This window comes from Dipteris shenzhenensis, chromosome 24 (assembly GCF_047967505.1).
Source record: "Dipteris shenzhenensis isolate YYH24624 ecotype China chromosome 24, Dip_SZ_1.0, whole genome shotgun sequence".
Classification (NCBI taxonomy): domain Eukaryota; kingdom Viridiplantae; phylum Streptophyta; class Polypodiopsida; order Gleicheniales; family Dipteridaceae; genus Dipteris; species Dipteris shenzhenensis.
The window spans coordinates 37,514,579-37,525,320 of NC_141619.1; the positions used below are offsets into that span (position 1 = coordinate 37,514,579).

The 10,742-nt window shown below is 40.6% G+C and overlaps 1 pseudogene; it reads right to left on the minus strand.

Annotated features, from left to right (window-relative positions):
* Positions 1 to 212: 212 nt before the first annotated feature.
* LOC147886570 (uncharacterized) lies at positions 213 to 1,149 on the minus strand (annotated as a pseudogene).
* Positions 1,150 to 10,742: the final 9,593 nt, after the last annotated feature.

Genomic DNA, 10,742 nt, shown 5'->3' on the forward strand with positions numbered 1-10,742 from the left:
CAACAAAAATTACACATGTACTTTGACGTACTGTCAAGTCTGACACAGTTCCTCCCTTTGATGTGTTTTCAAGATTTGGAGGGTGTGATGGATGGAGAAACAATTTTTTTCTCCCGAGGTGGATGAGTTGTTAAAGTACTACCACCATCCATGCAACATGTATGTTTGTTACCATGGCCAAGCCTAGTTTCTATGACATGAGCCTAAACTTGTCATATGGACCCTCTACTTGGTAAATCTATTTCATTTGGGACAAACAAATGGGATGTCACTTCAATCGCATAGAGGGGTCCATTGTGCATAGATGAGCTAACTTTTTTCCCATTTAGAATGATCTCCTCAATTGCTGAAAGGTGGTTTCTCAGTCTCCCAATCATATGCAAGATCTCTTGTCCCATGTTTGATCCATTTGTGGTCAATTCTTCATGACAAGAATCTTGAATGTGGCTATCTACTATTGGATCATCCTCATGCTGAAGCAATGAATGGATGTTGTCAATGATCGGTAACAAAGGATGTAGAAGTGGAAAATGTTCTTCAACAACCAGCCTCACACCTCATAAGTGTTTGCAAGATGTGTCTGCATCAAGACAATCATAGTACATGGTTTGAAAGCACACATGATACCAATTATCTTGAATTTTCTTGCTTCTTAATTTGAAGAGTAGGCTGATGTCGCTCACAAGAATAATAGATGTGGGATCGAATTTGTATCTTTCCACAAGACGAAATCCTCCTTGCAAACGTGTTGTATGTGTGCGAGATTTTCCATAATGAGCAAATCTATCAGAATCTCTTGCTCGTTGAAGAATAAGTATATTTAGAAAGATGGGATTTCAAAATGCTTAACACATAGGAGCACAAGACAAGCTCATACTTACCAATCTCTTGCTTTTTCTTGAAAAATTCAAGAAGTGTGCCACCCATACATGTGCCAATCTTTGTATCTCCTACCAAGGCTATGAGCAAGTCATGAATGTTGCGATTTACTTGCCCATCCAACAATGTGTATTTAATGTGTTGCCACAATCTCTCGACAAGATTAGTTGTCTCCACCCCACCATGCGGGAATAGCCTATCATAATGGCTCCAAATCCGTCTCCATTGGCAATGTGGCCCACACCAGCCATTTGTAACCCCACCAGCCATTTGTAACATAAGGATCCACACCTTCATATCCAGAGAATTCTTCTAGCAGTGCTTCATACCGAGTGTTGAATTCCTCAAGTGTAGGGGAATACATCATCCCACACATTGTTGCATATAGCTGATCCTTAACACCCTCAGGCACCTTGGGTAATAAATGCTCTACCCATGCCTTCTTCACATGAAACCAACACAACAGAACATGACAGTGTAGTCGAGTAGTATGATCTATGTCCCAACAAGCTGGATCATCAATGACAACTTTATTTATTGCATTGAACTCCATCGGGGACTTATCTATAATTATGGCTCGTGGCCTGATGTGCCCAATCCTAGAGAACAATGTGGTGAATGTTACCTCCAATGCAATGTTCTCATGGCCTTTCCCAGGATCTTTGCTGCAGAGCATGAACTGTACTGGAATGCCATTACCCTTTTGATTTGGCACCACAACTACATATAATGGAAGCCCATACTTATTTGTCTTGAATGTGCTATCCACGGCCCATCCACGGCCCAAGCATTGTCAGTTGAAAACCTTTATGCTATGTCAAGCATGAACTCATCCACATCATAAAAGAGCCATCCTTGTTCTGAACCCAAAGTACAGGAGAGCGAAAAGGAGAGGAACTGGGCTATATCAAAATAAATGGTCTTTCTCTTGGCTCTTTAGCAAAAGGATTGTACGGTTGGTGGAAAATGACCTAACACAACATTACAAGACTGGTCAAATCTCACTTTTCACAACATATGTTATCTAGGATGACTAGAAGCGGGGTAGTTTGTACTACCTTCCCTTGTTGGAAAAGTTTTTTTGCTTCTAGGGTCATGGCCTCCCAGTCTGACATGTTTTGTCCAACAAAAGAAAAAGATTAGAACGACTCTAGTGGCACCCAAAAAAATCATCAACAAAGTTCTTAAACCAAGCATGTCTACCCCCAGCTCATAGATTGTATGAGAGCCTATTGATCGCTCTACGTATCATGAAGAATCTGAAGGTTGTTGCCTCAAGAATATACACACGATCTCTAAGCAAAGCCTCCTTTGAAAGAGACATTCTGCTAACATGCCGTGCACTACCATCATATAAGTCTGCAGTGCAACATTCAATAACCGTGGGATGAACTGGAAGATGATATAAATCTAACCAACTTCCAGGCACATGCCCCTTATGACAGTTGGCCACTTTCAGCTCACACTTCTCCCCTCCAAGAGAGTACACACGAACAAGAAAAGGACATCCACACTTTCCACTTGACTTGCGATGTGTATTGCGATGCACGAATCTAACCTTTTGCCTTGTCGGACAAAGCCCCCATGATGACATCTGTAGTCAGTAAAATTTGGTGCAACTCTTACAATAAACAGACGAACCTTGTACATAATTGAGATTTCCTCCAATCTCTTAGGTAGAGATTTGGCTACAGTAGATATCGTTTCATGGAAAATTTGATGCTGATGATTTGCCATCCTGCCCTGGCAACCACATGCACTAATGTAATCTTGTACAAATGATGATGGTATGCCATGGCAGCGGCGAGCATGGACACACCATAGTGCACTCATGGAAGTCATAGTGCTTCCAATACAAACGTGAGAACCATCACTTGAGATGTGAAAAGATTGCACTATGGAGGGCTACTCCTTAAGAAATGGTATGCAAATTGTAGGTCGATCAACTAGGTAAACCCGCTGATGTTAATCGATGCCAACTCCCATGCACAAGTTTTCCCTTATGCAACTCCATCGTCGACAATCAATGTTCATTCCAGTTGTCCAACATCAAGCCATATAATGCCAAGTCAAAACTCAATCCATGTTTTAATCGATACATTGATGTATTTATGAAAGGGCTATCCATAACATCAGTGATCAATTCATCCATTGTCTCTTCCATCTCATTGTCAGAATCAAAGCTTGTGAGCTTGAAGAGTACTCTTTATCCTTGCAATGCTACCAACATGTGAAAGGAGCATTAGTAGATGATAACCTAGATGCTGATCATGGAAGAGCTAGTAGAGCTGACCTCTAGCTATATAAAAAGTCCACACACGACACAAAAAGGACAACAAATGCTTGAGTACAACAACATATAGCACAAAATCCTCTGGTTCTTTTCTTTGTATATGATTTTGTGGTAGTTTAGGCTTCCCATATCTCTTGAGAGTTGCATGTAGGGCTCTTCAAATAGCCATAGAGTGGTTCTTGATATGGGCCAGAGTCTTACATATGTGGATCCAAATGAATGAAATTGTGGCCATGATATTTGTAGCAAGGCTTTTGGATGTGTGTTGCACCCAAACCACCTCATGGTTCCTATAAAGTGGCTTTAAAGGAAAACATGGGGAGCTCTTGGGAATTGACTTCCATGACTGGTAAAAGCAGTTTTGGGGTGCTAGTTGAGGTTCTAGCATGGCTACAGGCTGCTCACAAAAATGGATGGATTCTTAGTCGTTTGGACTCAATTTGAGACGAGATCTACGTCGTTGCGAAGAGCACGGGTGGCTCTTTGATCCTATTACATCAGCTTGGGCTGAAAGGCTACTGGTAAAAGCAGTTTTGGAAAGAAAGACAAGGGGAGCTCGAAAGCGCAGACTCGTGGACAGGCTACCTACGAGTGCACTGGACATTGGAGGCTTGCGGAGAGCATGGATGAGAGGTTATGGGCCAAAGCTACAGACGAATACAAGCTAGTTAAGGAGGTTCTCATGGATGGGCATGGAACATGACATCCATATGTAGGAGGGCGGTATGACACCAAAGATTGATATTTTTTTAATTTGGCATTGGTATTGTTTTCTCTATGTTTGATAAGAGTTTGAGTATCAAGTGATAGCCTAGCGGCTCTCACTTATTTCTATTTTGTAAGATGTTGTATGGGATTGAGAGGATGGGTGGAATGGATCATTGTAAATACCATAGGTATGAATTATAAATACCTTGGTATGGGATGAGAGTTATTTGTGTATGGGATATTATAATGGGATTTTTAGAAAATAGGAAGAGTGAGTCATATAAAGAGGTGGGCTCATGTCCATGTGTTCCAATAATATAAGAGAAATCACATGCCAAGCATGTGGAAGGCATGTGGAGGAGTGTGGAGTCAAGAGGAATCCTTCTAGAATTCCTATGTAAGGAGGATGTGGACATATGGAAAAGAGAGGGTCCCGATGGGCTCCATGTGGGGAGACTCTTGACTTTCTCAATATTTTAAGAGTCTTGAGCATCTTTTGATGAGACACATGGCAAGAGTAGCCAAAAAGGACACGGATAGTGGCATACGAGCTAATGTGATTGATGGGAAAAGGAATCTACATGCAGTAATTGTAAATGGGTGAAGGAGGGTGATAAAATCTCTATAAAAGGAGCCCTCCTCTCCCTTGTTCATCATCTCTTCCACCATAAGGCCTCATGTTGTTGTAGCTCCAATCTCCTCAAGCCTCTTCCATGAGCCTTCTCTCCCTCTTGTAGATATTCTCTTATGTAGACTCTTGAGTCCATCTCTCTCTAGTTTATTGTCTCTCTCTATGAGTAGTCTTGGAGCTTCCGCTCCCTCTTGCTCGGGGGGGTCACTCATCATATGTAACCCTATCACGTGAGTTCAACAGAAGGATATTTTTTATTTCTAAAATTTACAGAAATAAATATACATAAGGGACTATTTAAAATAGTTTTGGGAAAAATTTACAAATTTGTATAGAAAAGGGGTACATTTTATTAATGAAAAATTAACAGATAAGGGATTTTAGAAATAGGCCTTGAATGCAGGGTTTATAAATAGTGACCCCCCCGAGCCCTCTTGTATGTATGAAACCTCTTCTTCTCCCTTGTGTTTGTAGTATTTTGAGTGTATTTGAGTGGAGTCTTACTCTCATGGCAATGAAAGTCACTTCTTATCATTTTCCTCGAGTCTCCATTTCTTTTTTCCATTCCTATGTCCTTTTCTCTCTCTATTCAAGTCTCTAAAGTAGTTCTTGTTCGGCCGCTCACTATGCACACATGGTCCATCTATTTCCCGAACCACCATGCAAGCTTCCTACTCTCCTTTAGGCAAATTCTAGGGGTATTGGATCGTTGATAATTGTGGAGCCTTGAGCGAGTAGTTTGCTTAGGCAAAATCTGCATGGGCAGATGGCAGTGAATATAGTAGTTAGACCCCCTATTAATATTTGGCCTATAACTTTCTCCCCGATGGTCTGATTTCAATGAAACTTACATCAGCGTGAAGCTCTCTTTAAGGGTCTCCCTCGTATGTAACTAGTTTCTTGCATTGGGTCCAGGACAAGAAGTTATGAGTCAATGTGTATGACTGTTTATTTCTATGGAAGTTTTTTCCCCCTTTCAGTAAACTGTCCATATCTCTTCAACCGGTTATCTGTTTTCAATGAAAATTATATCAACGCGAAGCTCTCTTTAAGGATCTCCCTCCATGTAGCTAGTTTCTTACATTGGATCCAAGACAAGAAGTTATGAGTCTCTGTGTATGACTATTTATTTCTATGGCAGTTTTTACCCCCTTTCAGTAAACTATCCATATCTCTTCAACCGGTCATCTATTTTCAACGAAACTTATATCAATATAAAGCTCTTCAAAGCACATCCCTATATGCCCTTTAATTTCTAATATCAATTTTTTGGTGGAAGTGATAGACCTCTGTGTTTTCTAGCAGTTTGTAGAATGATTTTGAGCCATTTCTAGAGGCTTCTATGAAGGAGGTGCCATGTTTCCTCGGAATTTACCCATCCAGCCAAATCATCCCCTTCAAGCCAATAGATATATATCAGTTCATGTCATGTGAAGCCAAAATATCTTCTTCCAACAATGCATCGCTCTTCTCTTTGGCGCCGACCGGCTTAGTGAGATAATGGCCTCTACGGATCCTTTTCTTCTCCCAATGCTGGACTACAACGTCACTTGGGATGTTACCATATTCATTCTCCTCTAAGGAAAGCAAGGAGAAAGATATGATGTGGTTTTCTTTGCATGGAAATATTTTCATCTCTCTTTGCAAGTGATAAGGGTCTCTATTATTAAGAGTGGGAAGAGCAGGAAGCTAAGAGGTGCATGAAGTTTCATTACCCCCAACTTCATGTCACATATTTTTGGTGGAGACGCTGGGTACGTTTGGTATTGGATTCATCCCACCTTACTAAACGATCTTGGGTGTACTTGATTGCATGTTATGTCTAGTATAGGCATGTGATTTCTGATGTGATAAAGAAGATAACTAGAAGAACTCCGTTAGAAGATATTGCAGCCCATTTAAGAGAACTTGAAGATTGTGAAGGTGATGCTCAAGCTATTCGCACGGTCATTATGATCATATCCTTTATGTTTACACTCTTGAATATGTTGGTGAATCGACAATGCCGTCAACAGGCACAATGATAGATTGGGCATTGTTTCATGTACTGGTAGCTTGGTGTGAAGAAGAGTTGAGTCTTTGGATAGTTTTTGACTATAACAATGGAGTGGTGATTCTCAATGCTTTCAACTTCTTTTGCTATGCAAATGATAAAGAGTACAATGTCTTGAAGCTGTTCCAACTATGAGAAGGGTGATTCTTAAATGCATGTATACACAATGTTTTCATGGTGTTGGTTGGTCACTTATTTTTGAAGATTTTGTTAAGGATCACATTGTGGAGGGTTTTCAACAAGTGGTTATGCATAATATGTTGGTCTTGGTATACTAAGGCTCTATGGGATCTTGTTTAGATCTTGTTTGGGACATTAGTTGGATCTTGATGTTTCCTTTTTGTGTTTCATCATGGTGAAGATTCTAGTGTTTCAAGGGACCCAAGGGAAAGACCCAGAGTCTTATCTTTGGGATTTTGTTCAAGGATGCCAGCTTTCTGGATGATCCATGAAGGATCGGGCAGAGATTTTGCCTGATTTTCTTGAAGGTGTAGCCTTGAGTTGGCATAAGGCCTTGCCGAACTCTACCAAGGAGGATTGGGACCAAGTGGTGGCAGCAATGAAGCAGAGATTTGGGGCAGTGGAGTCGCCAAATGCTTTGATATTGCAATTGGAACAATTCTATCAAGGAGAGGGTGAGATGGTCTCTACATTGGCAATCCAATATGAAACTTTATGGACAAAGTCTGAAAGGGCAGCTTTGCGAGCACATCATCGGCCCCTCAAAGTCTCTCAGGGCAGGAGCAATTTAAGATGAGCAAATTTGTTATGGCTTTGGAGCCTCGTCTTCACTCAAAAGTAATGAGTAAAGATCCAACAGCATGCATGGAGGCACTTCGCATTGCAACCAAGAAAGAAGCTCGGGGGGTGCACTACTAAGAAACCCTACGTATCATGTGCATTCAAAGGTTATTAAAAAAACCCTCAACTAAAATTTATCCCACAATAAAAACACCCCTCTTTACTTATAAACTAAGTGTTTTTTTCTGAAACTTGAATAAAAACCCCTCCTATTATTGCTCGGGGGGGTCACTATGTATAAACCCTCTATATCACGTGCGTTCAAGGCCTATATTTAAAGTCCCTTATCTGTAAAAAATTTCATTAATAAAATGTACCCCTTTAATATATAAATATGTAAATTTTAACTATTTTAAATATGCCCTTATGTATATTTATTTCTGTAAATTTTAGAAATAAAAAAAATCCTTCTGTTGAACTCACGTGATAGGGTTACATATGATGAGTGACCCCCCCCAGTGTTATTGTAATTTTGTTAATTTTTTTCAAAAAGTTGGATTAAAATACCCCTCCTTCTGAATGCACGTGGTACACTAAATTCTTTTAGGTGAACCCCCCGAGGAAAGAAGCTTCTATAAAGATCGAATCCTCTTTTGTGTCTTCAATAGCTTCAACTCCTAAGGTGGAGGTAATGGACACTCCTCAGGTACCAAAATCCTCTGAGTTAGATCATAATATCTCCCAATTGATGGCAAAGTTTGCTGATTTGAAATTGCATTTGGTTAATGCACGACAACCTAGAGCACCAAAGAGTGAAGATAGGCCTCCAGATAAGAGTGGGGTCACTTGCTATGAATGTAATGAAAAAGGTCACTATCACCCTGAGTGTCCTAGATTGAGAAAGAAAGAAGAAAAACAAGTATCCTTGTTAGAAGCTTCTTCAGGGGATGAGGAAAGAGAGGTAATGATGGCTAAACGAGGGCTTGGTAAAGCAAAAGAAGAAGAAGAAAGCAAGGAAGAAGTAATTGAGGGACATCAAGAAGAGGAACGTCGTATTAAGAAAAAGAGGGCATCTAGAAGGAGAATTAGCCAATTAGACTTTCCTTTAGGACAAGGCATTGGAAGCTATGACTTGTTCTCCGACCTTAAAGAAAAGGAAGCTCATATCACCTTTGGTCAATTACTTGCTTTGTCTCCAAAACTACGGAAGGAATGGGGAAAGCTAGCAAGCACAAGAGTGTTAAAGAAGAAAAAGAAGAAAAGTTCCATTCCTATTGTTCAAAAGGTAGATATAGATGTTGGTGATGATGTACTTATGGTTGATGTGATCATTGATGGTCAAGTGATTTCTAATGTTTACATTGATGGAGGTGCATCGATTAATGTTATGAGTGAGAAGACTATGATAGATGCTGATTTAAAATACTCTAGTACTACCTCTACTTATCACATCAAATTGGCTGACAACACTAGGCTTGGTAGGGAGTTGTGAAGAATTTAGAAGTGGATGTATGTGGAATTTCTATGCCGACTACTTTTCAAGTGATCCCTACCAAGCCAGATGCACGTGTCTATCCATTGATTTTGGGAAGGCCTTGGCTACGCAAGGTGAAGGCTGTTCAAAAGTGGGATACTGGAGAATTGGTTTTGCAGTTAAATGATAAGAAGATGTGCTACAACATCAGAAGCCACAAAAAGGAAGTTGTCAAGGAGGAGTCTTCAACATTAGAGAGTTCGAGCTCTGACTTAACCGATGAAGAAGAGACAGGGTGTAGCTCCGAGGAGTCCAGCTCAGAGGTTGAGGTGGAAGGAGTGGCCTTTGGTCTTTGTCTTGGTGCTGATCGGGATGTGAGTCAGGAGGGAACAAGGTGGTGGTGCAAGAAGATCCTGTAGAGACACTTCATGTGGAGGATGTGGAGCACACTAAAAGACGCCAATGCAATGAAGAGCTTCTTGGTGATTCTCTATCAAGTAGTGAGAAGCTCCAATACTTAGATATGTTAGATGATTTTCCATGTGTCTTTGCAACAAGCTATTCACAAGTTCGACCAGTCTCTCTTGTGGAGCATAAGATTGAGTTGAAGCCAGAAAGCAAGCCAGTTGTGCAACGCTTAAAGCAATTGGGGGTGATCCAAGCTGAGGCACTAAAGAAAGAGGTAACACAACTACTTGAGGCGGGATTTATCTTTCCTATTGATGACTCAGAATGGATATCTCTTGTAGTTGTCACATCAAAGAAAGGAAATAAGTGGCAGGTTTGTGTGGACTTTCATCCTTTGAATGCATGCACTAAGAGGGATCATTTTCCTTTGCCATTCCAAGATGAAAAACTAGACCAAGTAGCAGGGCATGAGATATATTCTGTATGTGATGGCTATTCTGGGTACTTTCAAATTGGTATTCGAGAGGAAGATCAAAAGAAAACATCATTTGTCACACCTTGGGTAGTTTTTGCTTACAGAGTGATGCCTTTTGGGTTGACCAATGCACCAGCTACATTTCAAAGGTTCATGAGTCAAGTGCTTGAGCCTTACTTGGGAAAGTTCATAAGGGTGTCTTTGGATGATTTTTGCAGTTATTCTCGGCGCATAGATCACATGGAGAAGTTAAAGATGGCCTTAGCTAGGATTGATGAAGCAAAAGGGTGTCTAAATCCTAGCAAGTGTCATTTGGCTCAAACAAAAGTAGTCTTGTCGGGGCATATTGTGTCTAAAGAAGGCCTGCAAATGGATCCTGACAAGGTTCAAGCAATCATGGCATTGCCTCACACATCATCTCCATGAATGAAATTCATATTGATTTAAAGCCTGAGACCTTTATTGCCACATGTGCTCCTATTTGTAGCTCAGGGGGTTCACCTCCAAAAAATTGAGTGTACCATGTGCATTCAAAAGGAGGGGTGTTTTAATCCCACTTTTGAAAAAAATTTAACCTGATACAATAACAAAAGGGGTTTTTAAATTCAACTTTAAAAAAAAATTTGTTAGTTCATAAAGTAAAGAGGGGTAATTTAATGGGAAGGAAAATTTTAGTTGAGGGATTTTTAAAATACGGTTGAACACAAGTGATACCTAGGGTTTCTTAGTAGTGCACCTCCTGAGATTGGTGGGCATCGAATCACTCTGATTCTTCAATTACTTAATTGCTCCCTCTTAGGCCCCCTCTTAGCAGTTAACATAAGGTTTAGTCACAATTAATCGCTCCCTCTTCCTCTCCCTCGCCACTGCTCACGGAATTGCTCGAAATGGAGCAATTCCGTGCTGCCATCTCTCCCCTGTGAGAAGCTTCTAGAATGGCAAATTCTAGTCGCTTCTCCTACATACACCTTAATTTCTGCACCCTGCACCTTAATTTATGCGCCGTGCACCTCAGTATTTCCTGCTGCGCTAAGGTTAACACACTGTGAACCTAGCAGAATGTGTAATCATAAGAGTGGC